We start from the raw sequence: 23,012 nt of genomic DNA, 5'->3' as shown, positions 1-23,012 counted from the left end.
AAGAATGTTGCTGTTTAAATCAAGTTAATGTTTTAAGAGTGCAGGGACCTGCTTCATGTAAATCAAGTAGGCCTGAACTGATAATGTCATATCGTTTGAACTGCCATGTGCTCGTTAGGGAAGAAGTCGAGAGGTGTCCAGCACCGAGCTTTGAGTGTGTTTTACAACCTAAAGATATGGTGGAGTCTGGAATTTGAGGCCCACTGCAGGACGAACTGTATGCAGGTGCGAGGGTCCTAATCAGCTCAAATGAAAGGGACTTTGTTCAGTGGCGCTTGGCGCAGGCCTGTAGGAGTCTCCAGGAATTTCAGGGGGTATCGGCGCACTGGAGAAGAAGCCTGGGAACCAAGGTCAACTTTAACGAGGGTCTTGAAGAGTACCATCATGGAGTTTACCGCGCAAAGATGTACCACGTGAGGGGCGTCCCAAGGGGCGTTCCTATCCGAAATGTGATTTGGTATTAGGGAAAGAGACCCGGGAGGAGAGCAGAGCAGATGAGTTTGGGAGCCTAAGGAAGCGGATGGGTAGGCAGATAGGCTGATCAGGAGAGACCCATTATCAGAGAAGAGACAAAGAGAAGTGCGTGATCTTCTTAGGAAGTCAACACGGCTGACACCTAGAGGGGTAAAAGATCTTGTTAAGTAGGGATGTCACTTAGTATAGTGTAGGGACAGACTAACCTTAATTTTCTTTTCTGTAATGACTTTGAGGTTGCAACTTGTATCCATTTTGGCAACGCTTATGTTATTGGAAGTTGTACTCATTATTCTGTTTTTCAGACTCAGACTATTCAAAAAGTTCATGTTCATAGTGGTACCCATTTATCTTCTGAATCTCATTTTGAGAAGTTTGTATCTTCAGTTATCTTTGACTTTATATAAAATCTTTGAAACTTAAATTTTGGTCAGTGGTCATTTAGAGTGGTGTAAGTTCTTAAATTGATTGACTTATTGTTAGATTACCTTTTACTTAATGACAGGTACCAACGATTCAGTCGACTTAGTTTGGGATTTGGTAAGGTAACTAGTAACCAGTAATCCCGCGTTAACAGTTGGTAGCAGAGTGAGGATGGTTATCTTCTTGAGGAAGGTAATCTAGAGAGGTTAGTTTACCCCAAGGCCCCTAGACGTCGAGAGACGAGCAGCGGAAGAATCGTGTGCCGAAAGGTGCAGACGGTGCGAGAAAAGCAGCAGTATCGGAGGAGAGTGAGTATAAAAAGGGTCATGCGTGAACAGATTGCGGTGTTTTGTGTTGTATTTGTATTGTAATGTCTTGCGGAGTTGAATGCCTGTAGTGTGAATGAGAGAAGGTTGTGAGCGCGCGCAACCTGGTAAGCTGGTTACCTGGTGAACGGGTGAACTGGTGAAATCTTAAGTTCAGGCCAGAGCTTAAGTGGTTTTGGGTGTATCGAACATCCAGGGTAGTTGTCGACCATAGTACGGAGGTCACGAGGTACCATTGACCGCCGTGGATCCAAGATAGGGGGAGTGTAAGAGTGAGTGTATGAGTAACGGACGCTGGTCGAAAGTTACTGCGTGTGAGTAACCTATCGGAGAAGGCGATTGTCTGGAAGTAAACGGAAAGACATTTCGTCAAGTTAAGGTGACAACTACAGAAAGACTGTGGGCGTACAGTCAAGAAAGGTGATCGCTTGGACAGAAGTAATCATTTTTCAGAGTATGAATGGGACGCGTGCATGACCGAGGAGACGAGCTGAGAAAGGAGGGGAACTGCTGCGAAGGGGGACGGGTGACGTCGGCTAGAGCCGCGCTGTGATTGAGCGGTTGGTGTGACGTTAGCTAGAGCCGCGCTCTGGTTGGGCGGCTAGAGTGACGTCGGAGGAAAGTCGCGTACGGATAGGCCAGTTAGTGAGAACGGGGCTGAGATTGGTGGAATATAATCAGGAAGTAAACGAACGCGGAGAAAGAGCGAAATCATGAAGTGTTTTAAGTGTTTGAAAGGGATTTTTAAACGTAAACGAAGTGAACATTATTATGGGGAAGAGGCTCCGCCGGAGGGTACGCCAGCTCATTATATGGCAACGAATGTTGGGCTGCATACGATATTATGGATTGGGGCTTGGAATAAGCTTACGGAAGGGAATGAGGAAATGCAGTTCCCGAGGTACGGGACGTTTAAGTTAGAGGTGTTACATCGGCTAAAAGCAACCATGTCCTCATTGAAACCCTCGCCCAGACCAACACAGTTTGAGGCCCTTAATGCATGGATTAGGGCTGCACACGACAGAAATTTGAACAGGCGTCAACAAAGACTGACGCGATCGGTAAGAGCAGTGCGAGATTCTAAATGGGATGAGGAAGCAAAGCGGTGGAGGGTACAGGTTATTGAGGTGGAGAAAATGTATCCGATGAGGGAGGTGGCAGGAGGAGGAGGAAACCTCATGGAAGAAGACGAGGAAAGCGAGTCGGAGGACAATCTGATAAACAGATTGTTAATGGATAGACCGCCTCCGAGAGTGGGGGTGATAGAAGATAGAGGGCTCGCAAGGGAAGATGGGAATGCCATTGAGGGGTATACACCACTCCCTATATCGGAATGGACACCTACCAAAGGTGGGGAGACACCTCAACCCAGCACAGTACAGAGTGTAGTGGGAAGGTTTGTGGTGCAGAAAACGCCAGCCACCGAAAGGGTTGAGTCCTTTGGATTGCCAGATGCTCTTCAAGTGCCTGTTACCATAGGACCTATAGTATCGATCTATAACCCAGAGAGAGATAGAGAGGAAGAACAGAGGCAATTGGATAGAGAAAGGATCGAGATGGAAAGGAGGAATAACGTGACAAATGCATGGAAGCAATTGCCAGGTTCGGTAACGTGGAACACCCCATTAGATACATCTGTAGGTCCCAACACAGGACAGGGAGGTCAGAGAGGACCGATGGACCTAAGGGGACCGCGGCCAAAGTCCTATACAGAATTAAGAGCCGATTTGAGGGAATGGGATGGGTCCGCAGTAGCCCCGAGTAATAGGTCAAGAACAGAACCAGAATGGGAAAGCAGGGGTAATGGGACTGTATCTCATTGTGGGGCCAGCGAAAGTAGTCAGGGGCGGGAAGGCCAAAGTCAGGAGAATAGAGGAGTTACACGTCCTACGGAGGAGAGGGAACAGCAGGAGCAAAATAGTAGGAGTGTAGAGTGTGAGGAGATGTCCCGTCTCTGGGAGAAAGGAGGAGATGAAATGGTACGAGCTTTTCAGAATAGGTTTAGGTGCCTTCATCATACACTCGGGGAAGACGTTCAACATTGGAGAAAGGAGAACAGCGATAGGTCCCGCCACGCCTCGAATAATCAGGAATCACAGGGAAGTAGTGAAGAAAGAGGGAGTAATGGAACATCTTACCCTGCATCCCGTGAAACTAGCCAGGATGGGGAGAGAGGGGCTATGAGGCGTGAAGGAGTGTTTCACCACCCACCTCGAGAAGATGGAAAGGCATGGGACCTAGAGAGATGGGAACAGGGGAGGACTCCCTATAACTCACCAGTACCTAAACGTAGATCTCGGAGCTGGGATGGGAGAGATGCGGATAGAGGAGCTAAATTTAGTGTGTTGAAAGCTGAAATTAAGGCAAAGAGGCTCGATGTTACTAGTTTAAAATCAGATGTTGATGAGATAATAGATGGAACATTGCCTTTGGAAAGGATAGAATTGTATGAACAGGATGAGTTATTGTTCATGGCAAAGGATATTACTAGGAAAGCTAGAGCGTTTCATGAGAAACTGACTGATTTGGCAGACAGGTATGCCGTGGATTTGTCTAGGACAAGGGCATTGCAGAGTAACCACAGATTACAGTACGCAGACCAAGATCTAGATGAGAAGAGAACTACTGGACTAAAAACACACATAAGAGAGCTGGTATCAGGGATAAGAGTGTGGAGAGAATTGGACAAATGGGAAGAAAGGTGGTCGAAAAAGGGCACAGTTAGACGAAGTGCAAATGTGATGACCCCCGAGAGAAGGGTAATGCACATGGAGGCATTCCCTTTGCGAGAAATATCAAACGGAAATTATGTACATGTGCCCTGGAGTAGAGGAGACTTAGCTGCATTTACCAACTAATTTCCGAAGTTAAGGGACAATCCAGTTGAGTGGTATAAGCAGGTAGAAAGGTTTGTCAAAATCTCGAAAGTATTGTGGATTGATTTGAACACGTTGTTTGACATCGTGGTCCCATCTGATTTGTGGACCCCGTGCAAGACTAGTGTTGAATGGCCAAATACTGAACCAGTGAGGGATGCTCGGACTAATGGACCGTCCGAGATTGTCATGCGAAAATATGAAAGGGTAATAGCATGGCTGAAAGATAAGGTACCACCACAGGATATAGATTGGGTGAAAATAGACCGAACAAGGCAGGAACCCAAGGAGACAGTTCACGAGTTTTATGAGAGATTATTGAAAACATTCAAGCAATACAGTGGACTCGATGTAATGGATCCCAAAGATATAGGGCAGTTTGTGTCAAAGTTTGTCTTGGGGTTGAGACCTGATATTTGTTTGATGATACAGCAACATTTAATCTGTTGGCAGAACAAACCACTAGATGAGATTTTACGTTATGCGAGATACTGTAGCGACGAGATAGATTCTAAAGCCAAGAATCTAAAGGAGAAATTGATGGTGGTGCAAATGCAGTCCGCTGGGATGGGTGGCCAGCAGAAGCAGGGGATGGGACGAAAACCAAACGGTCAGAACAAAGATAATGAAGAAGGGCAGAGACCTAGGATAGACTTTGCCACTTTAAAGAAAACGACGAAGTGCCATCAGTGTCACCAGGTGGGGCATTGGCGACGCGAGTGTCCCTTTAACCCTGAAAATGGAGAGCTAGAAGTAGAAGAGCAGGTTCAAGAAGTTCCAGCTCCAAAGGTGACAGTTCCAGGAAGCAAGGTGGTCAAAGGGGGGACTTCGGCTCCACGGGCCCAGTTCCCACAGCCACCGAAGGTAGCGACAGGGGGAAAGGTCTTTAAACAAATGCCTCTATTCATCGAGGAAGAAAAGTGTTATTACATTGATCCATTGACAGGACAACGTGTGAGCAGTGAAGAGGACTGTACCCTCGGGGCAGTCCTTTGAGGTGGATCAAAGAGGGCCATTTGTTGAGGCAGAAGTGGCAGGGTGTCCCACTACGTTCTTGGTGGATACTGGGGCTACCCGATCAACACTGAGATCGGCGGTGGTTCCAGACTTGCCGATGTCAAGGGAAACAATTCAGGTGGTAGGAGTCGCGAACAAAAGGCTGACTAGTCCCTTGACAGAACCAGTGTCTGTGAAGATAGGAAACCACATGAACGAGCATCAGTTTGTGGTTTGTGACTCGAGTCCGGTATGTCTGTTAGGAAGGGATTTGTTGTGCAAATTGAACTGCACCATATACTGCACCCCGCAAGGAGTGGAGGTACAGACTACTGATGAAGATGCTACTTTTAAGGTGGCCAATTCAAAATCCTGTGTAGAACTATATCCTACTCTGACAGTAGAAGATCTTCCCAAAGACCTACGAGATGCAGTGGCGTCAGAGGTATGGGATTTCACAGGAGAAGAAATAGGATTGATCAAAGGGGTAGAACCGGTAAAAATACTGGTAAAACCAAATGCCGAGTTTCCAAGAACGCCTCAATACAAATTGTCCCAGGAAACGATTGCGGGGATAAAACCTGTGATCGAGTCAATGATACAACAGGGAATACTGAAAGAAATCGTGGGCAGTCCTTGTAACTCCCCGATTATGGGTTTGCAGAAACCTAGTGGGAAATTCAGGATAGTGCAGGATTTGCGAAAAATTAACAATATAGTCGTTTCATGTTGTCCCGTGGTACCGAATCCTTCAGTGATACTGTTTCAAATACCATGTCAAGCAGAATGGTTCACAGTGATAGATCTTTGCCAGGCTTTCTTTTCCATCCCATTGGATGAAGAGAGCAGATATCTTTTTGCTTTTAAAATGGAAGATCGCGTTTTAACATGGTGTCGAATCCCACAAGGATTCACAGACAGTCCATCCATCTTCAACCAGTTGTTGAAAAAGAATCTCGAAAATCTAGTACTGCCGCAGAATTCGGTTCTGGTCCAGTACATAGATGACCTACTTGTTGCGTCAGAGACAGAGGAAGCCTGTAAAGCAGACTCGATTGCCTTATTGAACCATTTAGCTGAAAATGGACATAAGGTATCTCCGAGCAAGTTGCAGTATTGTCTGACAGAAGTACAGTATTTAGGGCACCGGTTAGAGAAAGGAAAACGTAAGGTGTCACCAGAGAGGATTGAGGCGATAATGAAGATGAACGCGCCTACAACACAGAGGGAAGTTAGAATGTTCCTAGGAATGGTGGGTTACTGCCGACAGTGGATAGTTAACTTTTCACTGAAAGCAAAGCCCTTACAGAAACTGACGCACAAGGAGGTGAGTGATCCGGTACCATGGGACGAAGAATGCTTGGTGGCGTTCTTGCAGCTGAGGGACGATTTATGTCGTGCTCCGGCTCTGGGAATGCCCGATTACGAGAAGTCATTTTCACTCTATTGCTGTGAGAGAGAGGGATGTGCTTTGTCAGTCTTGGCACAGACCCACGGAAATGCCCGTAGACCAGTTGCATATTTTTCGGCTACATTAGATCCAGTAGCCGCAGCGTTGCCCGGATGTCTCAAATCCGTTGCTGCAACGGGTGTCAGCATTGAAAGGAGCGAGAGTATTGTGGTGGTGTATGTACCACATTCAGTTGAATTGCTAATGACCAGGACGAAGACGCAGCATCTGACCAATAGTAGGCTCACGCGCTACGAGCAAGTTATTCTTGCCGCGGAGAACGTGACTCTCAGGAGATGCTCTGTCTTGAATCCTGCTACTTTAATGCCATTACCTACTGTAATAGAAGGCGAAGGATGTGAAGACCACGATTGCCTTGATGTGACTGAACTATGCACGAAACCCAGACCAGATATTGTGGATGAGCCGTTGTCTGACCCCGATGAAATTTATTTTGTTGATGGCTCATGTTTAAGAGACGATACTGGTCGGTTGAGAGCAGCTTATGCTGTTTGTACCATTACTGGAGTTTTGGAAGCCGCTTGCCTGGAAGGAGTACATTCCGCACAGGTAGCAGAAATTATTGCCCTAACTCGTGCCTGCATAGCAGGAAACGGAAAGAGAGTCACCATATACACTGACAGCCAATATGGTTTCAGTGTGGTTCATGATTTCGGGCAGTTGTGGTCTCAGAGAGGTTACATGACCTCCTCTGGTTCGCCCATTCGAAATGGAGAATTTGTGCGACTGTTGTTAGAAGCAAGGTCCAGTTGACATCGCAATAGTAAAATGTGTAGCACATACTAAGAATACAGATTTTGTGTCACAAGGCAACAGATACGCTGATGAAGTCGCACGTTATTGTGCGGAACAAGATTATTCGTTTTCAAAGGTGGAAATAGAAGGTGCGGAAGAAAGGACAGAATTAAGCATGATGTTAGAGACCGTGGATACCTGGGAAGATTTGAGGGTAATGCAGGAGAATGCACCAGAAACCGAGAAAAAGGCATGGGAAACAGCAGGTTGTGTGCAAAGTGAAATGGATTTTTGGGTTTCAGCAGATGGGAGGGCTGTGTTACCTGAAGAATTAGCAAATCCCATGGCGAGAGAAATACATGGTCCAGTACATCTAGGAAGGGATGCTATGATGAGAGTGTTTAGGCAAACTTGGTATTGCCCTAAATTTAGAATAGCAGCAGAATCAGTATGTAAGCGATGTGTTACCTGCCAACAACTGAACGTAGGCAAACGAACACCAGTCACACTGAGTCACATTGGGAGGTCGGGGGGGCCTTTCAATAGAATGCAACTAGATTTCATCGAAATGCCAAGAGTTAATCGCCTTCGGTATGTGTTGGTGATTGTATGCGTATTTTCCAGATGGGTTGAAGCGTACCCTACACGTAGGTGCGATACACTCACAGTGGCTAAATTGTTGCTCAGGGAGTTGATACCGCGCTTCGGGGTGCCTGCCTCTTTGGAATCGGACAGAGGAAAACATTTTAACAGCGAAATAGTGAAGATGTTGTGCTCCACACTGAATATCGATAAAAAGCTGCATTGTAGTTATCGACCAGAAGCTTCAGGAATTGTGGAACAAGTGAACGGCACTTTGAAGAATAGATTGGCTAAAGTAGTGGCATCCACATCTTTGAGTTGGCCAGATGCTCTTCCTTTAGTGCTTATGAGCATGCGCAGCACCCCTGACAGGAGGACAGGTCTCTCTCCACACGAGATTCTGATGGGGAGGGCCATGAGACTTCCCACAGTTCCAACTGCTGCCCTATTGAATATTACAGATGATCTGATCTTGGATTATTGTAAAGGACTGTCTGACGCCATCCATTCTGTGTCCCTTCAGGTGCATGCGGCTGAAGTTCCAGCATCGAGGAACCTGTGTCATGACCTGAACCCAGGGGACTGGGTGTTGGTTAAAAAACACGTCTGGAAGAACTGCCTAGATGTTCGCTGGCGTGGGCCCTTTCAGGTAATCCTGATAACGAACACCGCGGTGAAGTGCGGGGGGCTGCCAAATTGGATCCATGCATCCCATACTCGAAGAGTTCCAGCACCTCTAGAAGGAACAGCTCCTATCCCAGACGAAAGCCCGGAAGTGGAAGAAGAGTCGCAAGAAGGGATTGAGGCAGCTGAGGGGGTGTCGGAAGAAGTTGGGATCGCATCGGATTCAGAAGAAGAGCGAAGGCAGGACGGCAGTGAGACTGAAGACGCAACTGAAGGAGAGAGCAGCAGTGAATACGAAACAGACACAGATCAGTACCAAAGTGATCAAGAACCGAGTGTGAGGACGAGATATAGGAGAACAAGGTGTGAGGCTGCCACTTGGCCGGGAAGAGACAGGAGGCTAAGTTTGAGGTCGGCCCAGGAAGAAACACTTGTTCCTATATCCGAAGACTCGGATCAAGAGGAAGATACCCAAGAGGGAACCGAGGAGGGCCCTAGAAGATCAAGGAGGGTGCGAGTGCCTAGTAGAAGATACTCTACTCCTGATTGGACCTACCTCGTTGCAGATGTCGGTGGGGCACAGAACCGGGAGGGTCAGGGAAGTGAACCTGATCAGAACTGACCCAATCATCACTGTACAAATTCTGTTCCTGCTACCGGGGGCGGAGACTGAAAGGTTGCTGACACTCAACATCGTCTATCCTCCTCTCCTAAGCGGAATAAGAAAATTGATTTTAGAAACAGTTGAATTTCCAGTTTGCTGTTCACGATATCCAGTGTTGGAGGGAACTCTCCTTCGGTTAGAAATGCTTGAGCGAGTAGTGGAAGCTCTTGGAATGCTCATTGTTTTGGACTAACACTTTGTTGTAAAAAGACTTTTTGAAAGGACTTTGAAAAATTACTGCAAGATAACCTAGCGCCGAGTGGAAGAAGAAAATTGGTAGAGGTTTCCTTTTAGCGGATGGAGAAGGGCTAGGGTTGTCTGTTTTCTACAGGACTTTAAAATGTTTTACGGAGTAAATTGTCGGCTTCCAAGTGTTCCAAAGAGGGACAATATGTAAAAGAAAGACTTTGTACAGAGAGAAGAAGAAGCGAATGCTGGAAGAAAGTCAAGAACTACACTGTTTGAGAACATGGAGGCTGGCAACCAGAACCGCAGGGCAAAATGTATAGTTGGCACATTGTTGGGAGTGGTGATTTCCCTGATAGTTTTAGTGGTTACTGTCTCATACATAGTGGGACACGAGAGAGATGCAACTGCAGTCAAGGAGGTCAAGGGAGTGTCAACACCGAGAACCACTATTGTTAATGATAAGGGAAACATCAATGATAAAGACAAAGCGTTGTTAGATGCAGAAATAAAAAGGTTACACACAGATGAGTCACAGGGAAATTTCAGGTCAAATGCTTATGCTAAATTGCTTTATGAATACGTTGATGTCATGGAGGTGAAGAATTGCTACGTTTGTATGCAATTACCAGCTTCGGTAGAGGAGGGTATCAGATACCATCATCTTCCATTGACATATGGAATCACATGCAGTTTGTTGTTGAGCATATTTTATGGACGAGAAGGATTTGAGTATTATTTCTCGAATTTCGACTCGACATTGCCAGAGGTCCCAAATTACAAGCATTTGAACAAGTGGGACTATTACAAAAGCGAAGACAGATTACACAAATGGTTTATTCCATGGAAAACGTTAGATACTTCACATGCTCGAAGAAACAATCTGACTTGTCAAGTGTCAGAAATTGAGAAAAAGTTTATAGGGCAGGTAGATACTAGATACAGGAGGCAGAAGATTCTGAAGGCCTCAGGACAATGGGAAACAGATTGGACCAAGGAGGAAAGGGCACATCAAAGAAAGGGTAGTATTGGTCCAATTGCTTTAGATAAGGAGAAACGGGGGAAACTGTGCATCCACAGGAGTTACTCCTATTATGAGAATTTTTATGTAGGTCAAGTCAATTGTGAACATGCCTTTCAACTGGAGTATTACTCTAAGGATTTTTTGAAAGGGATGCAAGCAATTCCAAATGTATATTTTGTATGTGGAAGAAATGCCTATGTGAAGCTACCAGATAATTGGTATGGATCATGCTATCTGGCTGTTGTCTTCCCTAAAATATATCATGTTGAGAATTTAGAAACGACAAAGAAAGAAATACCAACTAGGTGGAAGAGAGGGCTGGGTGCAGCAGAAGTAGTTGGAGATGTACTCGGTGCTGCATTCCCTATCTTAGGACTGATATTGAATGACATTAAGATCAGGAGGTTAGCTACAGTCGTAGATAGGCTATCTGCCAGTACTGCTAGATCATTGATGCTGATAGAAGGTGAGATGCAATCGATTAGGGCAATGGTTCTTCAGAACCGACTTGCTTTAGACGTTCTGTTAGCTAAAGAAGGAGGAGTCTGTAAGGCTTTGAAGGTCCAGGAGTGCTGCACTTACATTCCAGACAATTCAAAACCTCTAGAGAAGTACATACGAAACATCACTGCCATACACTACGAAATCGAGGATCTGACAAAGATAAACGTGTGGGAAAAAGTAGGTCATGGAATGGGTAAAGTTGGAGGTTGGTTTGCAAACTTAGGAAAGGGTATCGTTTGGTACATACTGAAACCCATCATCATAATTGTGATTTGTGTAATCACTTTGTGGGGATTGGTGCGTTTGTATCAGTGGTATAGAGCAAATAGGTTACAGAGAACTATGAGGAAACAGGAGGAAAAGTTGACAGCGATGCAGGACACCCAATACAGGAGTCTAAAGGCATTAGAGACAATGAAAAGAGGTGGCACTGCCACGACTTCACTTTGAAGGGTTCTACATTTTGTAATGGTGTCTTGATGGTGATGACCCCTGAAGGTCATCAAAGGGGGGATTGAGAGAGCACAAGTTTGGGAAAAAATGTATAAGTGCACCATATTTACAAGCACGTAGTTAGTTTAAACATGTTTACACACGAGTGTTTTATATTTAGAAGTGAAATACACAGAGTGTCTTATGTTCAGTAGTGAAGTGTATAGAATGTTTAAGTAGAGTAACAATAATCATAACTGTGTGAGATTAATGTAGAAATGTTGGAATGAATATGAAAACCTCATGTTCTCATGTTAAAGGAATCATGTTAGAGTTGAATAGAACTCTAAAAATCCAGTATATTGTGTAGGCCTTAGGGCAATTCACAGCAAATCTAAACGTGCTGCTAAAATAATGTGAGATGGAGTTAACCTGGTTCTTCCACAAATGTATTATCGAATTAAGTTTAAAATATATGCTTTATAGATGTGTTATTTTAGAAACGTATGCTAGTTAAGAATGTTGCTGTTTAAATCAAGTTAATGTTTTAAGAGTGCAGGGACCTGCTTCATGTAAATCAAGTAGGCCTGAACTAATAATGTCATATCGTTTGAACTGCCATGTGCTCGTTAGGGAAGAAGTCGAGAGGTGTCCAGCACCGAGCTTTGAGTGTGTTTTACGACCTAAAGATATGGTGGAGTCTGGAATTTGAGGCCCACTGCAGGACGAACTGTATGCAGGTGCGAGGGTCCTAATCAGCTCAAATGAAAGGGACTTTGTTCAGTGGCGCTTGGCGCAGGCCTGTAGGAGTCTCCAGGAATTTCAGGGGGTATGGGCGCACTGGAGAAGAAGCCTGGGAACCAAGGTCAACTTTAACGAGGGTCTTGAAGAGTACCATCATGGAGTTTACCGCGCAAAGATGTACCACGTGAGGGGCGTCCCAAGGGGCGTTCCTATCCGAAATGTGATTTGGTATTAGGGAAAGAGACCCGGGAGGAGAGCAGAGCAGATGAGTTTGGGAGCCTAAGGAAGCGGATGGGTAGGCAGATAGGCTGATCAGGAGAGACCCATTATCAGAGAAGAGACAAAGAGAAGTGCGTGATCTTCTTAGGAAGTCACCACGGCTGACACCTAGAGGGGTAAAAGATCTTGTTAAGTAGGGATGTCACTTAGTATAGTGTAGGGACAGACTAACCTTAATTTTCTTTTCTGTAATGACTTTGAGGTTGCAACTTGTATCCATTTTGGCAACGCTTATGTTATTGGAAGTTGTACTCATTATTCTGTTTTTCAGACTCAGACTATTCAAAAAGTTCATGTTCATAGTGGTACCCATTTATCTTCTGAATCTCATTTTGAGAAGTTTGTATCTTCAGTTATCTTTGACTTTATATTAAATCTTTGAAACTTAAATTTTGGTCAGTGGTCATTTAGAGTGGTGTAAGTTCTTAAATTGATTGACTTATTGTTAGATTACCTTTTACTTAATGACAGGTACCAACGATTCAGTCGACTTAGTTTGGGATTTGGTAAGGTAACTAGTAACCAGTAATCCCGCGTTAACAGTGATTTTACATACATAGTCATTCATCACAGTTCGACATCAGAAATATTAACTCAGGAACCCACTAACCAGAGCCCCCCACTGTGCAGCCATGATGCTTATGTTTCTGAGACTCATGTTGTCTGTCAGGTGATGGGATAGTGACCAGGTGCACTGCTTTAGCATTATGTTATCTGTTTTAACCACATTTCAATGTCCATCCAAAAGTGGATCTTCCACTGCAAGGGGCCACTTATGCTTAAGTAATGTCTATCCCCTGCACACGCACACATTTTAAATACAATTAACATATTCTTCATTGTATAGGAAAGAGTACTCCGTGTTGTTTTTTCTTTGTCTTTAATTTCACAATGCCAAGCCAACACGTGTTTAATAAATAGGGGAAGACCCCACGACTCAGGGGCGTAGCTAGAGCTTGTGGCGCCCGGGGCTCTCCTTCATATTGCCGCCCCCCCCCCCCTCGGGGGTGCTGGGGAAAAAGGACGGCGAGCACCTGAAAGAGGTCCGAGGGACACGTAGTATCGTCGCTAATAGTTATCTCGATCATGCAAGTTACATGCACATACATGACACAGTCCAGGGCTAGACAGACCCCGTCCCCAAAATAGTGCCGCCTGGGACGGACCGCCCCCACCTAGCTACGCCGCTGAAGGAAAAGCAGAAGGAAACCCAAAACTTACATCAGTTCTACCTACCCTGTTTGAGACATCTCACTTGTAACAACACAGCTTGTGCAGGACCCTTGTTCCCTGTCCCCTATCTGCCCGTCCATGACCTCAGCAATGTCTGCAGACCGGTCCACCACACTGGGTTGGACCACGATTCCCCTGGCAGCACCTTCAAGATACTACAGGTGAGGCCAATGTACCTGATCACTAGACTAACTTGAGTTCTGCAGTTGGGGCAGTACCAGCCCTGCAGTGGAAGCCTTCTCACTCCCCCAAGCCCCCCATGAGAGCTCAGTATAAGCCATCCCACGTGCCCCTCCCAGGAGAGAGCAGTGGAGCCATCCACTGCCCCAGCCGCAGAAGAACTGCATACCCTGGTCCCCCATCCCAAGAAAGAGCAGTATAACCATCCTACTCCTCCCTCCTGCCAAACAGAGAGCATTTAACACCAACTCAGTGTCGCCTACGGTCACTACAGTGTAGTAGTGTGAGTTTTTAAAGACTGTCAGTGCTCCGAAAGCCTTTCAATAACCTGGAGTGTCAGGCCAGAGAATGCAGTAGCATGTGAAAAATGCATTTTTACCTACCCAGGCCAGAAGGGGGATCTGACCCGTGGCCCATCGTAGAGACAGCCTTGACCCTGCAACTGTCACTAGAGACAGCCACATGCCCGCAAAAAATATGTGAAAATCTATAGAAATATTTTCATATCTTTGTGGGGGGGAAAAGGGCATACTAGGAGGGGACAACCCACAGAATCTGCAGAAGGAACCGTGGCAATGTATACTAATAACAGTTTCCCAATGTAATATTATTATGAATTGCACCCAAGGTGCCTCATTTCAATATTCCTGAAAGTTTAGAAAGCAAAGTCATTGAATGTGAGTCCTGATATCACGGTATGTGCATGTCCTCACAAACATCTCTTGTTAGCACATGAGTAATGCCAAGGCCTCTGCACCTTCATATTGCCCCCACGCTCTTTTTTGTGTGTTATTAAGAACACACAGGTGTTGCTTGCCACATTCACTCTTCAGCAGTAAATGTCCACTTCAGCACAGACTTACTTTACTGAGCTGACGCTGTAATAAAAAACAAGCACTGACAAAGCCAAAAGGTCTTGCTTATGAGAGCTATTGCTTTGGCAATGCTTTGTAGCCATGCTGTACAGTAGTGCAGATGCTTTGCAGTGTGGCTAAAACTAATTTTAAATGGTACTAATACACAGTCATGGCTAAAACACTTTTACTCGATACTGCCCCTTACCCTATGCCAACCATCAGATAGCCCAATCTTCCCACACACTGTCTCTTTCTACCTTCAGTCTAGCACTTCTATGCTCAAATGATCGCTCCCCTTTCAACCTAACCTCCTTCACCCAAACTGCACCAAAACAACCTCTCCAACACTAAAACTACCCCATCTTCTTGCTACTCCATACTTTTAGACTACCCCTCCACTCAAACTACTTCCTATTGTCAAAGAACTCTGCCTACAGTCAGAGTATCTCCACGTACTACCTTCTAGAACAAAGTCACCCCTTCAAACAAACTACCCCTACCTTCATGCGAACTCCACCTTCAAACTACCCCTTCAATGCTGAAACTATCTCCAGTTGTAAACTATTCCCTTCCTACTTCCCCCCAGCACATCCCTTCTGTCCTTTAAATTCTTCCAACTTTCAAACTGTCCCCACCTCCTACCTACTACTCCTATACCAGTCTCCCAGTATCAACTTCTTACCCTGTGCACTCAGCATGACCCATTTTACCTGAGCAAATCTTCGATGTCACAATGTCAGCCTTAATACCCCATGCCCCTTGCCTTTCACTATACCAAGGATTTCTAGAACTGGTCTTATTTACTGATACTGAAATTCACCCTCTCTCATCTTACTTTTTATTATTCTATAACATAATATATATATGTAACAACATTATGTTGAGTAATCTAATTCTAGTCGCTTAGCACAAAACCCATTAGAATTCTTGCTAATTGGGTGTAATGGAGTAGGAACCACACCAACAGGCCTAGAACTCCAAGCAAAGCCATATCAACTAAACTAAAGCCATAAAAACTAGAGTAGCCCAGGACAAACAACAGACAATGGGAAATTTCAAAATATTTCAAAGCATATTAGGTGTGATATTTGCTAAAATTACAAATAGTGCCCAATTTACCCTTAGGAGGCTGTCTGCATGAAAGAATTGTATTCAAGGGTTTACTCAAAACACAAAACTCATACAAAGTATTGTTTCTCTGTCTTTGCATAACTGAAAAGTCATATTTATTGTCACAAATAACAGAGTTATTTGCATGTGTGTGGCTGATGCCATCACTGTGGCACAATGTGCAGTAAATACAATTCAATGCTAATGTTGGTTGTGCAAGAGAGACTATTGCGCATAGTGTGAATCTTGGTAAATCTGCTCACAAGTGTACTGAATTTAGAATGTGCTAGATCAATAAATGCATACAAACATAATTACCCCTTCAACACCCAAACTAATCCATACTCCTACTCCCTCTGCCTTATATTAACCCATCCTATATTTAAACTATCCAACCTTTAAATTACTCCTTCTACCCTCACATTATATCACCAAAACTCACACACTACACTCCGGTTTTAAAAACTGCTTCTTCAGACCCACTCTGCTGTCCTACCTTTAAAGTACACCTTCTAGTCTTAAACAACATCTCACCTGTGAAATGCCATTCCCACCTTCAAAACACTGCTCCTTCTCAAACTACAGAGCCTCCTGCTCTACTAACGCATCTCATTCTTCTAAGGATGATGAGTATGCCACAATATTTGAACAGGCCCGGACTGGCCATAGCGGGCACCGGGCAATCCCCCGGTGCGCCGCAAGGGTGGGGGCCGGTTTTGAGCCCCTGGGGGCCGATTTTGTTACAGGGGCCGTTTTTGCAGCTTAGCTGCAAAATCGGCCCTGCAACAAAATCGGCCGAAAACCGGCCCTAACAAAGCGCTCGGCGGCACCCCCAACCCGCCCCCCGAGGGGGGGGGGGATCGAGCACTTTGCCAGGGCCGGTTTTGGTTCCCAGTCCGGCCCTTTATTTGAAAGTTATGCAAAGTAAAAATATGGAAACTGCAACACTCAACAGAAAATACACAAAGAGCTTTAAAAGTATACAGAATTTCTGTGAGGTCATCGATTTTATACTCTTTGCTCCTTGTGACCGGCAGGCAGTGGAAGAACAGAAGCTCGAGGAAAGGGGGGTTAGTGAGGAGACGGGTGTCATAGCTGCCAAGGTTTCAGATTGCGATGTGTGGAATTTTCAAAATGTCTGTGTAATTATGAGTGACATTTCAACGACTATGAGTGACACTTTTCCACAAGCAAAATCAAGCAATGAAGATTAGGGAAACATATAATTATCAGAAATGACACCCATTTGAGCAACAAGAAACTCCAAGAACATCCTAAAAGTGCTACTAGAAATGGTTTCTGTCCACATGGGGCCTGGCCCAACAGGAAGGATCACCACTGATGACCGAATGTGTGACAAAAACACAAAGAACTGGTAGCTTTTATGTGGGGAAGTACACATAAATGCACGTTCTTGTCAATTACCATATACATGCAAGTGTGTCAACAGAACCATGCATTTGAAGAGGAAACGGGATAGTCTATTTTCATCGACAATTCCCATGCACCCATGACACGCTAACCTGTTAATACCAGTTACAAAAATCTCCTAACCCCCAGGCGAGTACTGCACGCGATACAGATACGTAAACTTTCCATTCAATCAATAATGACCTGGAACGTGTTACCAACACTGATGAACTTCGCCTTACATGTCAATCTCTGCCATATAATGGTCTTGATACTGCATGAGTTAGGAATGCTTAATAAAACGGTTTATAAAGTCCCTTTTCATAAGATGAGGACTACACACACATCTCGTCTTAGCACACGTGTGTGATGGTCTCCCTACCTCACCATCCATCCACTCTTCACCTCAGCTGCGTGTAGAGGGCAGTGACACACAACAGGAGAGGGCGAGTAGCATGCATCCTTGTCTCTGGGCTCCTCCTCCCGCCTCTGTGCTCCAGTTAAAGTGAGCCAAAGTAGTCACCGAGCTAAATAAACTAACCTGAGCTCACACAAACCCCCTTAGGCAGGCCACCTGGGCTCGGTACCCTCACAGCCATCCTCCTCACACAGCAAACTCGTGCAGTTTGGGCGGCTAACTACCAAGCGACTCACCCTGTCCTCCTCTTTCCCTTTTCTCCTCTCCCACTTTTGTTTCCTTTCTTCGAGGGCAATGCTCAGTTCCGCCTTTGACAGCATACACCAAGACCATGATTGCCTAGCGACTTATGTACGTACCACCATTATGTCAATGAGAGGCCTATTGTAACCCCACTGGCCACTATGACACCAGTATTGCCTTCACTATATCTGTATTGTATAGCTGTACTGTACATAAAAGAAATTCCTAATAAAATCTTTTAAAATAAAAAAATAAAAATACTTTGTGTAGTCTTCTTGCAATGTAGTGTACGAAGGACTATTTTGCATGCTGACTCTCCTGAGAGAGCTTGCCATGCGCTCTCTGCCTTTCTTGCCTCTGCTGTCTCTCTTCCTGCCTTGCATTCTGCCCATCTGATGGTTCCCTGGCCCCTATTCCTGTCTTTATTGATTATTGTACACTGCTACCAGGCCAATTGCTTCAATGAATTTAAACGGCATACCATGCATAATTCATTTAATACTCTGCTGCTCAAAAATGGTCAGTACCCATGCTGGCTTTGTAAATTAGCATTGGGAAGAGGTGTGGCACAGTGGCCAGGGAGGCTAACTGGTAAACTGGGGCTTACGGATTCGATCGCTGGCTGCAGGTTAGCCCAGCAACATGTGCCTCTGGGCAATAGCTCGCTAAATCTTCCAGACAGCCACCAGCGCCTTGACACCCTCTGGTAATTGTTTGTGCTTTACAAATACTGGTATCTATTCATTATTTATTTAAATTAATATGCAGGAAACACATATATATTTGAAGATGGCTGTTCATATCCATTTGGAACGCTTTTTATTTAGGTGAAAAACCATTCCAAGTAGATCTCCTACGCTTTCAAGATGCCTACCTGTCTGTGCAGAGATACTGATACTCCAGTGGCTAAGTTGGACATTTTTTGCCAGTTAAAAATGCCTGATACGTAATGAATGCCTCCTTCCCTCATATTGAGACAGAATGTGTGCATCGTGTGCCTTTTAAACAGATATTTTTATTTCCTTACCAAGTAATTGGTGCATAATTTAGATTTTCCCCTGACACTTAACGTGTTCATCCCTGACTGCAAAACTCCTTTGACACCCTATATCTAGCCATGCCTCGGCAGGTCACTGAGGCCAGAAGTGACCCTGATTTCATTGCATGGAGACTGCAGGCGGGAGGGGAGGGGGAGTCGCAGGCCTCGTGGCATGGCCGGGAACCTATAGCTAACCCTGCTTTCGGCGGAGTCGGACTGGAGGCATTAACAGTGATCTCCAGAGGTGATTTCTTTCAGTGGGGGGGCAGGCCAGCAACCCTTCATTCTCCACACGGAGAAGCTTGAGGCATCGCTGTCTATAGAGCGCAGCGGCGCAGAGAGAGACCTAAACGTGACCCCGCTTCCTCTATAGGGCGGAGGCTGAGGGTGGTGGTATAGGGCGCGGACGGATGTTTTTCGGTACAGAGTGCAGAGCGGGTTTTCCTCTGGCGCTCAGCTGATTAGTGTCAGGTTTGCGTTGCTGCGAGGTTTATCTGCTCGCAGAGGCCCAAGCTATTTGCCTCAACTTTCTCCTCATATCAGTACAGTTGTCTGTTGAAGCGCTCTCTGACACCCGGGGTAACTGTCCGCGTGACGCAGCGCTGCAATTAAGTGCATAACATAAAAAATAAATAACAGTGACTGACACACTTACTAGTAAGTGACTTGCTCAGCTCAGCTGCTGCCCACCGCCAGCCACGATGTGCAACACTGGTGGCCACTCTGACGAGTCTGCCAGCTGTGCCTGTGCTGCTTCATCCAGGCTGCTCCCCAGACGCGGCCCGACCGACGGTGGACACTTGACTCGACTCGCCGACCGCCGCTGGGCGGCCCCAGTCACCCCCGAGCCACGCTCGCAGTCCTCCGACCTCGGCCTGGCAGCACCGGAAGTCGTGGGCTGCACGTTAGGAGGTGCACGCGCTGGAACTTCAGCCGGCGGGCGGAGGCCGCACGGCACTGGCCGCATGCGGCGGCCTTTATCATTTATTTGGGGACACTGAGTATCCCCAAATAAATTCTAAAGGCCGCCGCAAGGGGCCAGTGCCGCGCGGCTGCCGCCCTGAAAATTGTGCCGCCTGGGGCGGACCGCCCCCCTCGCCCAACCGCCCTAGCTATTACCCTTTTCCTCTCCGCCGGTTCTACTTCCGACCCGGCTGGTCCAATACATATATATTGTTATTGTTCCTTATTAGGCATAAAACGAATCTCCATGTATTAAATCCTGTCTATGAATTTGCGTCTCACCAGACTGCCGTTATGTCTGGTGTGAGCAGAGGCCAACTAGAGGCAAATTTCGGGGGGGGGGGCTAACAAAAAATTTCGGGGGGGGCTGAACATTTTAATCAGTAGGCAGAGTGGAGCTGCAGGGCTTCCAACAAGGGGTGAAACAGCAGCAAGGCCTAAGTAACATTCAAATGGTCTTTTAAAGTCCTGTGAAACCTTCGGGCGTGGCTGTGTGTGTGCCCGGGATCGGTCTCATCCCGGGCTGCCACACACGACGGGGGGGGGGGGGGCTGAAGCCCGGTGAGTCCAATGGGTGTTGCGCGCCTGGGTGTGAGACACTCTTCCATGACCTGTTTGTTTTCTATGCTCTCCTGAAAGCGAGTACGCTTGCAGTCTCAGTGGTCGTTAACCATTAACAGGAAGCTTTAATACATGGTGATTAGTTTTACGCCTAATAAGGAACAATATATATTCATTGGACCAGCCAGGTCAGAAGTAGAACCGGTGGAGAGGAAAAGAGTGATAGGAGACGGAGAAGAGCCTGACAGCCCAGAGGGTCTTCCCCTACTAATGAGACACGTGTTGGCTGGGCATTGTGGAATTAAAGACAAAGAAAGAAGACAACGGACTACTCTTTCTTATGCAATGGAGAATATGTTAATTGTATTTTGAATTTGTGTGTGTGCAGAGGATAGACATTACTTTTGTGGTTGACCTTAGGGTCAGTACTGTGGAGGGTTCAGGGTGTTTCCCCTCCCCTTTAGCACCGCTAAGAATCGCAGCACTTTCTAGCGAACATAAGTAAATCTGTGAGTGCCCTACATATCCTAGGACAAATTACACCACCAACCAGGCTTTTAAGTGGAATGAAAAAACTGGGGGGTCTCTCAAAGGAGTGTGGCCAATGTAGTTAAGGGGGTGGCTTACAAACCTGTAAGCTAAAAATCTGTGCTTAGCATAGTGTGCCACCTGACTTGTATTTTGCTGTTTCTGTAATTACATCCAGGTATATGATACAACAAGTAACATAGTACCTACAGCAAGTAAAGACTATTGGCTTTGTCAATGGTTGTTAGTTGCATAAGATAAATAAGCAGCAACTACGGCTTGTATATAATAATGAAAAAAAAGCTTCCACTTAAAGCCCTGGTGACACCACAACAATGTTACTGCTCCTGAGTTTAAAAAAGACGAGGGAAATCCAGAGAATAAAAGACTCTTAAAAGGATTTCTCTTCCCCTAAAACACTCACCTGGCATGAGATCATGCTGTAACTGATCCACTAGTGAGAAGTGAGCAGTGTGAGCAGCGCACATAATGTGCCAGCTGTCACTGCAGTCCGGAAAATAACGGATCGCTGTGCAAGGGCACAAAACAGAGCACGATAGAGACCAGTTTCGAGGTCCCCTTTAAAAAACTGCAAGTGGTCAGCACTGGTGAGACCCGGCCCACTTAAAGCCCTGACCCTAACAGGACATGCCAATTAATGGTTTGACCACACATATAATGATTGATTTGTACAGGGACTGGGCACAATAACTGTAACTTGGATTTTTATAGAAGCGGTTTGCAGTCAAGATCAGGTGTGTAAAACTAGGTGCTCATACACAGCAGCCCACACCACTCTTTTGGTGCAGTTGCAATGGCTAGCTCACCATTCAAGGGACATAGCAATCCAGACGTCAACATTCCTCGATTTATTAACCCTTTCCATGCTGCCGTCGGCCATTGGCCGACGGCAGCACTACCTGCCCAGTGCTGCCGTCGGCCAATGGCCAACGCGGCCACGCCCGTGCCGCAGTTCCGCAAAATCGCGGGCCCATGAAACGGGTTAAAAGAATTTAAACGCATTTATCAGCTTAGGAAAGTGCATGGTGTAAAGTGTTAAAAGGGAGTTAAGTGCTGACTGATGTTTTTAAGCAGCTCCCTAGCCTGTGCTAAAAGAAGTCAATCCAAATGGCGGCAAGGTATATAAATGCATTAATTATCAAACCTTTACAGACATAGTACCATAATGGAATACAATCATTAATTGACCTTAAGTGGGCCATATTTACTAATATTGCTACTAGCAAAAACATACCGAAGCATAATTCCAATAAATGTCCACATATGCAAGAACCCACATGTTTTAACCCCACAAGGCCCACACAGGCAGTGCTAAAACCAGACACAGACTTCACCTGATAATCTAATACAGTATACTTATGGAGTGTTAGCAACCTAGGATGGATACTGAAACCCAAGGCCTAATGGCCAATGCTTAAACATGATACACGATGTAAAGGCATGCAATCCCAGCTTCCAGCATGCAACCCCTCTTCTGCGTTGAGGCCATTCAATTCCCTAACCACAGTCACAAGTTAATACGATTTCCATCCTTGTGAGCTGCAATTCAAGGTCCCTTTTCTGTTCCTAGTACTGTCCAAGCACTTTAATAAGAAGCAGATCACTGGCATGTTTATCTTCAGAGAGCTTGCAACCAGATAGACCACTCCTCAACTGTGTGTAAATGCTCCAGTATTCTTAGTTTAATAGTGCTCCCAATGTAAATAAAGTTACACAGGCATATTAGGGCATAACCCACGAAATCATAATGACAATTAATGACGGTTCTAATGTCACATTTCGTGTCAAAGTGTACATTCTGTATCATTTTACTTTTATTGCTACATATATTTCTCACATGAGAAACACCCAACCATTTTGCTATTGAGCCAATTAGATAACACCTGGTTCTTAAGGTGACCCTGTAGTATCCTACTCATGTTCTAGTTCTTGTTACGCCCTTTACATCCCCTGTTCAGCCAGTGTGTTTGTGAGTGTGCTGCATGGAACGTTGGAGTGATGATGCTATCGGAATGTTGATTGCATGAGAGGATGAAAGTGACAGTTAAGAATGGGCTGAGCAGCAAGCAGGCTGCTCCTGGTGAGACTCCTTGACTAGATCCTATCTAC

The sequence above is a fragment of the Lissotriton helveticus genome, chromosome 1_1, assembly GCF_964261635.1.
Source record: "Lissotriton helveticus chromosome 1_1, aLisHel1.1, whole genome shotgun sequence".
Lineage (NCBI taxonomy): Eukaryota > Metazoa > Chordata > Amphibia > Caudata > Salamandridae > Lissotriton > Lissotriton helveticus.
The sequence above is the reverse complement of the archived record's forward strand: the minus strand, read 5'-3'. Positions refer to the sequence as shown.